General features: G+C 32.8%; 1 pseudogene; it reads right to left on the reverse strand.

Moving 5' to 3' along the window:
* Nucleotides 1-14,693, reverse strand: part of LOC128183616 (deleted in malignant brain tumors 1 protein-like) — a 492,435-nt pseudogene that overhangs the window by 375,329 nt on the left and 102,413 nt on the right.

Here is a 14,693-nt window from a genome sequence, read left to right on the forward strand (position 1 = left end):
AAAAGATCAGAAGGATTAAGTTCTAGTATCGTTTATTGAGATATATCCCTGAGATTCACTGAGTGTACCTTGAGGTCATGCGTCTTATCAGCACACCGTGCTAGAAGAACATGAAACTTGCATATATTTATCAGATGGATAGAAGGATACATGAGAGATAGTTATTATGATCCTATTAGAATTTTTTCTTATCATTACTAAAACGATTTAATTGCATAACAACGTTAGTCTAAATCTAATAGATTAAACAAGTATTCCTTTTAAAGGAATGATCGGCATGAAATATCATTGGTCAGTTCTGTTTATATAATATACGCTACATGCAGTAAACTATATATAGCACCGTTTTATTGATTTCAGAAATGGCAAGGCATGAATGAGCTTTACTTTTAGTAGGCGAATTATACTAATATTCTTACGCATATGAAAAAAAAACCGTGATTTGAATCATTTTGTATGTAACTCATAAATGTTTTATTTTCAGGGTAAACGGATAAGATTACCGTTTTAGTAATATACGTCTAATTAAAAATTTAAATAAAGTTGTCATTGCAAAGCAAATAAAATAGTGCAAGGCGCAATGCGTGCGCAAATAGTTAAATTTGCCGGATGCCTCGTATAGACACAACTGTGATCGGTCGAAGCCGATCACAATAGAGTAATGTTTACCGATTAAAAAAATACTTCGTAATATATACGATGTGGAAGTACAATGTTTGATTTGAAGATGTATTGAATGAAACCTTCACTTCAATTTTAACAATGTCCAGTTATGATAAAAGTTAAAATTTAGGTACTCCAAATGATAAAGATCCCAAAAAATTGTTGTAATAGGTCAAATGAATGTATTATAATAAAAGTTAAGAATTAAAGTTAATTAAAACAATATTTGATTGTACAACAGGATATAAAAACTCGAAATACTTTGATGTGACGAAAATGTTAATTCCCTTGACAACTGCCTTTGACATCTTCTTAAAGCCCCTTTCACAATTGGCGCACGAGCACTTTATAACATTTTGCGATCGGAATTTTTTAGATTCGCACGAGCTCTTTCATACGTTTCACGAGCTCTCACATACGTTGCATGCGTTTTAGTGCTCGAATCAAGTCTTCTCAAAATAGTGGACATGCACACTATTCAGACGCGACCGAATTCGATCCAAATCATCGCAGTGCATCGCACAAACATTAATACGAACGTTTTACAAAGTTTTGTGTACTCGCAAGAGTGATGCACGATTTTTAAAGGTCGTAAGATGAATCGCTGCTGTATATGGGTGCGTTTTGCGACCATGAGACTGTTGCTTAACATGTCTCATATAATTTTGCAACGTTTTCCTATCATTGCACGACTTATCAGCCTCAATATGCCATCTTTGCCACTAGTAAATATACCCTGTATAAGCATCACTGTTTCAGACTACAATTCAACAAAATACATTTATTGCATGGCGGTGAGGGAAATTCCCTAAACATTAATGCAATAAACGTTTTATTTTATCGAACAAGATATGATTATACAAAGTACATTGATTTCTAAAAATTGTTTGACTTTAATTCTGTAATTTCCAATAGCAATAACGTCGTGATTGATTCATTTCCTATGTTACTGTCTCACTTTTCTTTCATAATTTCGAATCATAGATAGTTAAGTTGGTTTTGTGATATAAATTTAAGGAGAATCATAATGATTAAATAATTTTGATTTTATCATATTTGCATCATATGCTCATATCGGCTTTTTCATTCTTATGAAATCGCCCTGTCACGTGACTTTCTAGACCAATCAGATATAATAAATTAATAAAATTGAGGTACAATGATAAATACTGCTGCACCTCTTTTTCTTCTTGGGCGGTATGTTCCCTCGCTTCCAACTATGTCTACTGAAGAGTGTCGGAAATGGGCGGTATATATACCCCTGTTATGCCCCAGTCACACATTCACGGATCAACTCCACGGTTCTACTACGGACTATTTTCCACGGTTGACACCGGAAAATCAAATAATCGTTAATGCCCGAGTCACACATTCACAGATCAACTCCTAGGTTCCACTACGGTATTTTATTTACGGTTAACACCGGAAAATCTAATGATACGGAGTTAGTACGGATGCACTACGGAATGGATACAAATTGATACATACGAATTACTACGGATTTATACGGAGTTAAAACGGACTTCTACGTTCTAAAACGGTTTAGTAAGTTTTTCTAAGGAAGTACTACGGTGGTTTCACCCGTAGTGGAATTTTGAACATGTTCAAAAATTGTCGCAGGTATACAAGTATTGCTACGTTTGGATACGATAACAGACGGAAAAGCCACGGGTCAATACATATCGCCACGAATGATTCCGGATCGCTTCCCTAGCTAATCCGGCATTAAATCCGTGAATGTGTGATTAGGGCATAAAGCAGAGATCGTATAAATGTCCTCGAACTCGCAACGCAACCATCGATCGAACTACTTTTTCACAAGGCGAAAAGCGCCGACATACCGGTAATACGAATTATCGTCGACGTGCACACACGATGGGACGACATCAGTTCAAAATGTCTTCAACATTATCTGCACAAGAATTCAAAACCGTTTGAAATTCTCGCCGCTGCTTGGCGAGCACTGGCGACATAAAGAGATATTTATTCCGGACATGCACAGATTTGTGTTTTGAGTCCTACACGATACTTGAAGAGTTGTGGCGAGATATAACTGGCCACAACTCGTAGCTCCAAATCTTGACAGTTTGACCCTAGGCCCCGTTTAACAAAGCATACTATGGACTCTTTGGAAACCTTAGGAAAGAACTTTTTATATAGTTCATTACTCATTACATAGATCATCACTCATCCGTTTCATTATTACTTTCGTATCTTTTGAAATTCTTAAGTTATGTCTTAACTTTAAGACAGGTAAATCGATGTCTTAGATATAAAATTAAACAAAAATTCTAGTAAGACTACACGTATCAACAAGACCTTTGTCATTTTACTTCTTCATTGAAACCTCAAATATATATATGTTTCCATTAATATATTTGTAAACTTAATTATTTGGCTTCAGATATTTACATTAATTGGTTATTACAATTTGCAAAGTAACAATTAATTTTTAGATTTTTTTAGATTATATAGTTGCACGCGCAGATGAATAGATTGTATAGCTATATGTATAGAGCACCAATGATAATTAAATTATACATGCTGGCGTATTACTTATACGTACTTAATATACTTAATTACTGAATGACTGGATATTTTTTCCTTTCTCTCCACGGAATAAGATTTTCTTTTTCGTGAAATCTTTTAGGTGTTTTCTGTGTGTGTGTGTGTGTGTGTGTGTGTGTGTGTGTGTGTGTGTGTGTGTGTGTGTGTGTGTGTGTGTATGTGTGTGTGTGGTGGGGGCAGGGGTGTTGTTCAGTAGAACTCTTTTAACAGCCGAGGTATATTTACTTCTTAAAAAAAAAGAACACCATCACCCTTGTGTCAACCATTACTTCGTAAAAATCCCACATCTCTTTATTTCAAATCTTACTTGTCACTGTATGCAACTATTGTATTCCATTTGGAATATACCGTATGATATCGTAAAATCATAAAATTTGGATTTTTCAACTAACGAGTTTATTTTATTTTTAGGAATAATCAAAATTTCAAAAATATCGTTTTCAAGGATTATACGGGTTTAGTACGGTTTTTTATCGACTCGTGTATGCATGTGAATAATACAAAATTTCAGTTCATTTACATAAACGCTACACTATTTACATTCTATTTACACATTTAACTTTTCTAAGATATTTCTATGTGAACAATGAACTAATACATTCACTTAAAAAGTTTACATTCGTATCATAATGAAAAGAATTTACTTGTTCGGTATGATTATGATTTCAAGTGACCTACAATGTATCTTAATATAAGTTATCTGCGTTCCGCTAAGAAAGTTTTGTGAAACAGCTTTGCAATCAGAGGAACTTCCTAAGTTATAACTTACTCATATCTTAAGTTCTTTCTTATAGGAAACATCTTACGAAATCTTTCTGAAACGGACTCCCGGGGCTTTTATACTCACTGCGCTTAAAATATATGGCATTGTACACCAAAGAACTTTCGATGCAGAAACAGAACTGACCACTATCATTTCAAGTGATGTAGTAGAAACTCTTGCAAAAACCGTGGACATGTATTGTTGCAGAAATTCTAACATAATTCAAACGTACCGTCTAAAAAATCCACGAAATAGACGCTAAAACAACTTTGAATCTATTTCTATTGTGACCTTCACTAAATAGTAATGTTGATATGTTCTAACATTGTTTTTATTTGTTTCAAAGTACGTGGAACTCTTGGTCAATGTTTTCTAAAATGTAGAATTTTAAAGTCGGCGCTATTTTAAATTAATAAAATAGATTTTAATTACATTTTGCGCATTGTTCAAGTTTGTAAAAGAATCTTGTAAATGGAGCCACAAGCAAATACCAGCACCCGTAACCATGGATTTCCTAATGTTAAAAAACATTTTTCAGTTTTGGGGTGATTTTTTGAGATTGGCTCGTTGTCAATTTCATGCGACGTAGTTGAGGCTGGACATAGATACATATGTATGTTTAAACAGGGGCATCAAAACGTATTTCATTTTGGGACGGCGAATTTAATTGATAGATATGGATTGGGGGCATGATTGTGTTTAAATTACTTGACTATGTTGAAATTAAGATATCTAACGGTATATTTTCACTTACATGATGGCGATATAAGAACCGAAGCAAAGTTGTACTTAATGTTAACATAATTATTTTATTATATAAGTGCGTAAAGATGTGTTAAAGAAACGTAATTAAATCAAAAGTAATTGATGCCCTGATAATTTTCATACTTTGAGTAGTCATGTTGTATATTTTATGAAATAAAATGGAATTTATCGGAAAGGACAATAGGGTAAAACACCAAACAACTGCTATTCATATCCACAGTTACTTTATAAAACAGACATAGATTAGTAAATACCAGTCGTATTCAGTATTCAGTATGTATTCAGCTGCGAGACCCTGTCCTGTTTTAAACTTTATCCTTTCCAAGCACACCATATTCGAGATTTGAAACATTCCTTGCACTTCATATTAATAGTTTCACCAACATTTAATAGACTGAAGCCATAAGGTACTGAAATGAAACACATTCTAAGATTGTTGACTCTTCCGTGTTTCCCTAGGCTATCACGCAGATTAAGCGGTCACACATGCGACGCATTTAAAATTTTAGAATATGCATCGTTTGTTTGAACAATGTACAGTGTATGGTACATATTCTAAATTATGTCATTGTAGGACACCTATTCAAGTTTCAATTCATGTCGTCAAAATCATTTCTGACCTCCAGCATTCAAAATCGTCAGGTAATATGTACAGTAGCAACCAAGTTTTGCAAACACATCACATACGCATATAGTTCAAGATGTAACCGGATAAAATGCTGTGTAAATAATTTTAACTTTTAAAATATTATTTTGCAGGTTAAAAAGGTCACACACATCTACGGTTAAGAATTTGGACCAAATTCAAAGATTCAATTAGTCATCTTAAAGATTATTTTTATTCGTAGTCAGTAGTGAATAATTTATTATAGTGACATGTGTATATAACATAATTGCAAATATAACATCAATACACTCGGCTAAACTGACCTATAAGTCACTCTTGAACTGTTACAATGTGAATAAAGAACTATATATGAAATGCAAAAATGGCGGGAAAAGGTTGTCTTTACAATGCCATATTTCCAAAAAAAAAAAATTGTGGGCACTTGAATCAAAATGAACATTAAGTTTAAACATCACGTATATATCTGTACAAAGAAAACAAAGAATTACAGTGAGTAAAATAATGATATTCCTTTTAGGGGGCCATTTTAGGCCCATACCATATATAGTCCTTTTACATGTTTTAGGAGCAAGAAAATGAATTTTGTAATAAAAAATGTTGTTCAGTTTCGATTTCGTTAAGATCACCAAAGTTACATATTCTGTCCTACACCAGTTCTCCTCTGTTCCAATCCTTACGGGGAGTACACCACATCTAAACTTCGACTGTGTAGCTGGATTTAAAAAGGATATATGTACGAAGTTTTGTTACAATACGCTGTGCCATTCGGTTTCAAAATTTGTACGTAACTTTTCCTCTGCATAATGTAAGTTACAAGGAGTAAAATTGGTGTAAGTATTTTCTATGTTTAACGATTCCATGGTATTTTTAACTTGAGAGCTCCAGTTGGAGCTATTGTTTTGCTCACGGTCCCAGAGAAACACACGATTGGTGGTCAATCATTTTCCATGTAAATAAGACGATTCCGAAGACGCAACAGGTTCATTTTGTGGCGGCAATTACAGCTTAACCACCCGCTTTCCCCTTGGATGCTAGCAACGGAGTAAACTGATGAACACCGAGAAAATATTGGAAATTGGACTCGATTTTGTACAATCCATTTTAATGCAGTGATGCTTCTTGTACCCCATACCCCACTGCTGTAATCAAGGACTGGGGCTACACAATTATTAAATACATGTAATTTTTCGTAGGTTCGGAATCCAACTGAATTGATTGCGTTGATTTTTGAGATGACGGATCCCAGGGCACGTCCTCCGGACATGGCTAGGTTTTCAGCGTTCACTTAAAAACCACGTCACTCCTAGATATTTGTAAGACGCCTCGTAGTCCAGATTATTTCCACCTAAATGAAAGTTCAAGTTGCTTTTTTTCGATCTATTTTTCCTGAAGTGAACAACTTTAGAATTTTGCGAATTAAGATGTAATCGCCAGTTTCTGCATTTATTAGATGCTTGTTCAGAGATTTTATATTTGTAACATTTTCCCTACAGAAATGATTAATTAAAATTTATGCATAGTGTAGCTGAAAACACTATGCGCGAAAATGTAAGGTGTTTCCCTATAATATTGTATAATTATATAAACCCTACTGAGTAAGCGTATGCGAGACTGGCCGTGCTTTTTCGACAATGCCTGACAGCATAATAAATGGACAGTTGTCATATTTTTTTTTTTATCTAATTTTGATTTATTCGACTTAATAATAGTGTTTTAAACTTGACAGATGAACTTTTTATGAAGCAACAGACAATTTTCTGCATATGCATAGTTCGCAATTTTTTTTATTGAGGATATAATTAATTAATTTGTGTTTATTAGCGGTTGAGTTTAAAATCGGTTTCATGATATGATCAAATTTTCACGATGTGAGCCTTTAATTATTCCACGTGACAATATTCTTCTAGATTACATTTCCAATATCTTTTGTCAATATCAATGTGCTGTGTTATCTGTGAATATATTTACACAACATCGAAAAGTTAATTTATATATTTCAAGCATGTAGCATCGTTTTTAAAGTGGGAACAGACTTATCCAAAAAATCATGAAAAGCAATAACAAAGGCAGCTTCCCTAGACCATGAAAAGCCAAATCCGTGAATGAGGGGACAGGGGGGAGGGTAGGAGGGTAGCGTAGTACACCTATAATTTCTATTTCAGCTTTTTTCTTTAATTTTTCACAAGGTCTCAAAAGAATGGGGGCCAAGTCCTTGATACAATGTAATTCAATATTTGTATGTAATCATGAAAAGCAATAACAAAGGCAGCTTCCCTAGACCATGAAAAGCCAAATCCGTGAATGAGGGGACAGGGGGTAGGAGGATAGGAGGGTAGCGTAGTACACCTATAATTTCTATTTCAGCTTTTTTCTTTAATTTTTCACAAGGTCTCAAAAGAATGGGGGCCAAGTCCTTGTTACAATGTAATTCAATATTTGTATGTAAACTTAAGAAAAATCTTATTTGCTGCGACAAAAAGTGAAGGGGGGGGATTAACCCTGATGCTCCGTGCCTGTATTTGTTCTCTAGATTAATAATGTATTTTAAACATCTTTAGTTTAAAAAATATGAAAAAATCTTCCAAAAAAAACCCCCCAACATTTAATAATTAGGTCTCGAATTATCAGATTAACTCTTCACATACTAGTATGTACATGTAACTATATTAAATACAGGCCTAGTGAACTTTTAGCGTATATTACATGTACTAGCTATGTTTTGTGAATTTCACATATAAAATAGTTTCTTTAATAAGAACGAGTTTGTTTATTGGTGAACATGGTTACACATGCAATATATGAAACTTACCCAGTAAATTTAAATTGCCAAGTTGTAAATCTTCTTGGTGGGTGTAAATTCACAATTAACGGTATAATATCTAGTAAAGAAGATGGGGGATAAGGTAGCGCAAATGCCCATTCGGAGTCGTGAAATACCATTTTGAATTTATTTTTTTTTTAATTAAATCTATTAAAATATATTATGATACAAGTTTGCAAAAGCACAATTTCTAACTATATTCAGTTTTAAAATACTAGTATTTAACAAACGATAAGAATAAAATACTGCCTTAAATTTTGGTGGTATCGAACCCATAACATAAAATTAACCCCTAGATATATAAGGTTAATTTATGACAGGTGCTATAACTACTGAGCCATTTCAGACAGTTTAAATACTATATGTGACTTTGGCCACGAATTAACGGATCAAGAGGTTAGAAAGAAAAATAAAACTGTTGAAAAATGACCCCGGGTATGAATTCAACGACTTTTGTTCTCAATTTCAACATTTAAAAAAAGCACCCCGGATCAACATTCAACGCAGAAATATGACCCCGGGTCAATTTTCAACCCGGGCCATATTCTTCCTTCACCGACATAGGAAGGGGTCTTTCACTGCCACGGTGACACTCTTTGATAATGTGCAGAGGTGGACATACTGGTAGTATAGCGGAACACTTTTTATCAATGGAAAATTAAACGTTTTTTATAGAAAATGATAACAATAAAAATAAGAATATTTTAATATTTTTTAAAGTTATTATTTAACATATGCAAGTATTTTGAATAAAGATATTACATAATTACCAAGTTTGGAATTTGTTTATGTTTTAAGGAATAAGGAATCATTCTTGGAGTATTATATGAGGTCACTGGTGATACTTTGGTAGGAGCATGGTCAAATCCGATTAGACCGAAAGCTTAATGATAGATTTGATCACGCTCTGACCAAAATTATGATTTTTTAAAACTCAAAGAATGATTCCTCATTACTTATATTTCAGCAGTTAATGTTAGAATATTGACATATCTATATTATTTTCATTTCTTTTAGATATGCAAACCCCATTTACACCTTAACAGCATGTCATTTGAATTTATTGGACTGTACACTAAAAAAATCAATTTTAAGTGCACTAAAATATGTAAATGTACTATAATAAATACTAAATGGTCAAAGAGGAGGTAACTCATTGGGGTCACGTAGTACAGACGGTGGAATGTAAACAAAGAAGAGAGAGAGAGAGAGAGAGAGAGAGAGAGAGAGAGAGAGAGAGAGAGAGAGAGAGAGAGCCGACGAAAGAGAGTGAAAGAGAATGAGAGAATTATTTTTTGAGAATTTGTTTCAGTGAGTTCAAGCTGTCAGGGAATTATTACAATTATATATTGTCATAAAAAAATTTGAAATGCAATATGCATGTTATAAAAGCAAGTTTAAGTTCTCTTGATCTTAAACAATATTTTGCAATTTTAAATAATATATGTATGATATATACTCTGGAAATAATGGAGAGTGCACCAAGCTCTATTCTAACTGCTAAATTAGAAGCTTTATTATGAACCCCTTTAATGTCATTCAAGGTAAAAGTTAGATTTTTTTTTTCAATTGGAGTTATGTCAAAATCTTTTGTTATATTTTTTAAAATCACTTATCCCAATTTTTGAGGCATAAGTCAAAATTTGCATAATGCCATGATTCATAAATAATTATAAATTTTTTTGTTTATTCATTTTCAAAACAAATACATCTATACCATCCACTCACACCACACCACTCACACACAAGTTGGGAAAGTAAATATAAAAATTATACATGATAAGGTCTTACTACATGTACATATTAGGCATGCCCATCTTGACCCTTTTGTTTTGGTAAAATCTATTTTCCAACATAAGTTTCTCTAAAGAATAGTAATTTTGTAAATAATGATTATAAAATATTCTTTCCTAGCTCTACCTGCTAAATTCTTATATGCATATTTCAATTTACCATTATTTTTTTAGGACAACACTTCAATATTTATATTCATCAACAAAAGCAATAACATCTTCTGCATACTTCATTGTTTAAAAAAATATATTTTAGGCATTCCTCGAAGTATCTAAGTATTTTGAATTGGGATGTTTTATTTCTATTTATTATCTATAAATTATAATTAGATTATGATTAGAATTTGTTTCTTTTTGTCTCATTTCACTACACCTGACCTATTTTCTCTCCGTAGGTCAAAGAGAAGGTAACTCATTGAGGTCGCGTAGAATATGTAAACAAAAGAGAGAGAGAGAGAGAGAGAGAGAGAGAGAGAGAGAGAGAGAGAGAATGAGAGAGAGAGAGAGAGAGAGAGAGAATGAGAGAGATATTTAATCAATGGACATGCCGAATTATGTAATGAATTACTGATTGCAGTAATTGTAAGAGATAAAAAATGATTAAATGAATTTAATTTTTACTACTGATCATGAACAAAACTTATCTCAACACTGAACTAATATAATTTTTAAAAATATAACATTACCAGTATTGATTTGAACAAATCAATGAGCCTTTAATCCCAAACCAATGAAATAGGCAGTAAAGTTGTGCGAGATTATGAGTGATGAAAACAAGATCAAGATTTAACAAAAAGCCGAATGATGTTTAGTCTCTCATTCATACAATCCAGACTAGGATTTGAACCTAGATAGCCCATAAAAAATTATGGTTGCTTTACATTAAGCTATCTGGATTTAAAATGAAAAGAACTTGGTCATCAGAAGAATTTAGGACAAATTGAGACACTGTCTACCACAAGTTAACGTTTCATTTACCATGCTTTTCGTGCGTTAGATCTCAATCGTAAACAAAACCGAAGATAATATCAATCCTGCCTGATTGCATGTGTTCCCCACATGTTTATTTTCAACACACTCACAAAGAGAAGATAACTTTCCCATATCCGTAGAATGTAAACAAAGCTCTCGCTTAAGAAATCGGCCAAGAAATCAAACACTGAATACATCTGTACTGATACTAGTTACATGAAAAAAAATGGGTTGTATAAAAGCTGTGTATCTCGATAAATCATGTCGTTCAAGAGCACAAGATGTTTTAATGAACCTAATTACAAATATGTTTACGAACATTATTTAAAAGAATAAAGACGTGATAGGACAAGAACGATTTTGGTTTAATTGTATGTATGTCTCGGATTTAAGAATGTACATGGGATGAGATAAAACATTTTAGAGAATTAAACAAAAATAAAAAAGCTATAAAAAAGTGGCACTTTTAACTTCTCTCTATGATATGAATCCCGCTTGATTCGAAAAGTCCAGTTTCTGCGAGTACAATTAACATATTGAAAGCTTCCATATCTTTTTTCTAGAAACGTTTCAATACCCCTCTCTCATTTTAACAAACAATGACCATGTTTACTTACTTCAACGACACAATTATTTGTTCCGTTTAGTATTCTAATACACAGATACAGAATCTAAATCTCCAGAAACACAAATCCGTTGATCTAAAACACAACTCACTTGTATTCATTTTCTTTACACATCCTTATAACATGCCGTAATCGTGTATAGATCAGTAAAACCATATTCAGTCGAACATTTCGATCGCCATTTCTTCTTCCATCTCGTTAACTTTAATGGGTCAAGCATGCGTAGAAGCTCAAAATTATATACAAAAACAAAACAGCTGAAAATGAGCACTGAAATTTCTATCAACAGCGATATCTTTTTAAAATTAGATACATATCCATAGCACAATACTGCCAAAAAATTAGCCATTATATAAGCAAGTTGCTCTGAGTTTTTTGTTGACATATGTATCAAATTTTAAAAAGAAATCTTCAAAAAACCGACGTTTGCCCGTAAATGACATCTCAGACGGAATCGCTCGGCCGGATATATATAGTCCCAGAATGGGTTCCCTCAAACACTTTACAGTTTTTAAGTTATTATGCATCAAATAATTATTTTAAAACTTAAATTAAACGTCTGAAAGAACTCTCTTACCATGACTAAAGTTTACCTGGTGTCAGTTCGCGATTCGCCGAGTTAGAGCGATTTAAAAAACTGAATCGGACATAGTGGCAAACCGTTTTTTGCCATAAGATCCCGTTTGCCATTATGTGACACGTCAGACGGTTTCGTTTACACCTATGTGATAACATTCGGTTATATATATATATATATATATATATATATATATATATATATATATATATATATATAAACATACCGACACAAATTATTCATTTAAGCGAGCGCAGCTCGCCGGCGCGAAGCGAGCTCTTCCGGCAAGGCGTGTGTGAATAGACAATTTGGACTAGCTGCACATTCATTCCACGGATGTTTTTGGCGTCAGTAAATAGGACCAGTAATACATTATTTTAATCGTCCCAGTAGTTCCCTGTAATCATGGCAATTTTTATTACTTTACACTCTCACGAGAACCAACAAGACAATAAAAACAATAACGATGTAGGCCTATATGACATACAGTTACCTCTAAAGTTGACCTCAGTACACTCAATCAAAAATAATCGAGTGACGTCACAAAGGTTTACACATTGATCCAATAGATTTTTTCGGCGTCAGTAAATTTTGACCCACAATTCATAGTACCAATGGTTTCCAACCTCACGTTTTCGCGAGAATCAAAGAAAAACTTTTGAGAAGCATAAAAGATGTGTAATTTTAAGAACACCATGCTTTTTAAGTGAATAAAACAGAATGCTTCGCATACTTTTATTTCTCAGGGGAGTTTTACAGAGTTAAAAGATACTTAACCAACGTGAACGTTGACGTCACAATAACGGGAAATTACTCTAACTGAAGTTATTGTAAATCTGCTGAAAATCCTCTCAAAATCTTCCAAAGCTAAAGAATGAGGAAATTTCTTCAGATATAGGAAACAGTTGTAACTTGCACTCATTTTCATGAATGCTAACATTTTATTCACTATAATTACGGCAACGTTAATTTCCAGGAACGTACACATAGCATCGTTTTTTTAAAGGGTGTTGAAGTATGGATGGCAGCCTCATCCTTGTAACGTCATATGAAACGATATATATCCTGACCATATTGAGTTATATATGGGAATGAGTTCATAAGTGCCTATTTAATAAGACTGACATTGTTTTTTGAATATTTTATGCATTATGTGAGCGCCACAGTCGATCAAAATCAATATATCCTGACCATATTGAGTTATATACGGGAATGAGTTCATAAGTGCCTATTTAATAAGACTGACATTGTTTTTTGAATATTTTCTGCATTTTGTGAGCGCCACAGTCGATCAAAAATCACTTAATTGGGAAAAGGAACATTGACTTACGCGGCTTACCTCCCCTGCTTATGACGTCAGTAAGACCCTATAGCCTTATAAAGCTATGTTGTGAATACAAATGTCCAGGCAATTTTGCAGTATTTTAAAAGAAAAAAAAATACTATTTTATATAAAAACTTGTATCATTATACCATAATCAACCACGGCAGTATTTTCTCTCTCAAGAAATGAAATCATGTTCGTTTATATTTGATAGCATGTACCTATTATATTCAGTTTAGAGACTGCACGGAGAATGAATGATTTTCTTCATAGATCTACATGCAAGTATAATATAATTTTAATATATGCATGTATATATGTTTTATTACAATCTTTTTAATGAAATTGTCAAATTCAAAAATAACTGATAGTTTTCTTCCATTTGCACGTTCATGCAATTCATTAAGATTTTTTTTCTATATAAACAACTAATGGGCATCGTGGTGCCTAATTCGCTTCACGATTAAATTGTTTGTTTCACTTTCAAATTCACAAACATGGTATCATTTAATTATTTTAAGTCTAATAGAAATTTCTTCAAATGTTTTGATTTTGAAACGTGTACTTGTATGTGCGGTGTTTTGATTTTACAACGTATACATGTGCGGCGTTTACTCACAGATCCCTTCTATATCACTTTCTTCCGAAATTTTGTCTTTCTTTCATTTATTATGATTAATGCTTGTTCTTAATAAAATCTGTTGATTATCTTCACATTCGTTCACAACAATTTTTATTAAACAACCGATTTATTTTACCGATACATTTCTAAATCCTTAAATGCCGCGATTTAATTCAATAAAACGTTAATACACGTGTACACAAAGTATTTTCTAAAGATACTGCTGTATGTATATATCAATAAGTCATAGATTTATATCATTTTAAAATAACATTTAAGAATAATTTTGCGGCATTTTACAGCAGCTCTTAAATACAAACTATGTACACAATGCCTCAAACATTTTCATTGGTCTGCCTTATACTTTTTTATGTGACAAAATAAATCTAATGAATTAAATGCTTTAATTCCGTTTAAATGTAGCTCAATCATTATACGTATCGGAGAAGAAAATTATGTTTCTATTTCGAAATGATAAGGATAATTCATTAATCAGCTGTTAATGTTGGAGCATTTCTTTCGTCAAATTTTCACTGCAGTACGGGATCTTCATTATGATATTACTTTGGTG

The sequence above is a fragment of the Crassostrea angulata genome, chromosome 5 (assembly GCF_025612915.1).
Source record: "Crassostrea angulata isolate pt1a10 chromosome 5, ASM2561291v2, whole genome shotgun sequence".
Taxonomy (NCBI): Eukaryota; Metazoa; Mollusca; class Bivalvia; order Ostreida; family Ostreidae; genus Magallana; species Magallana angulata.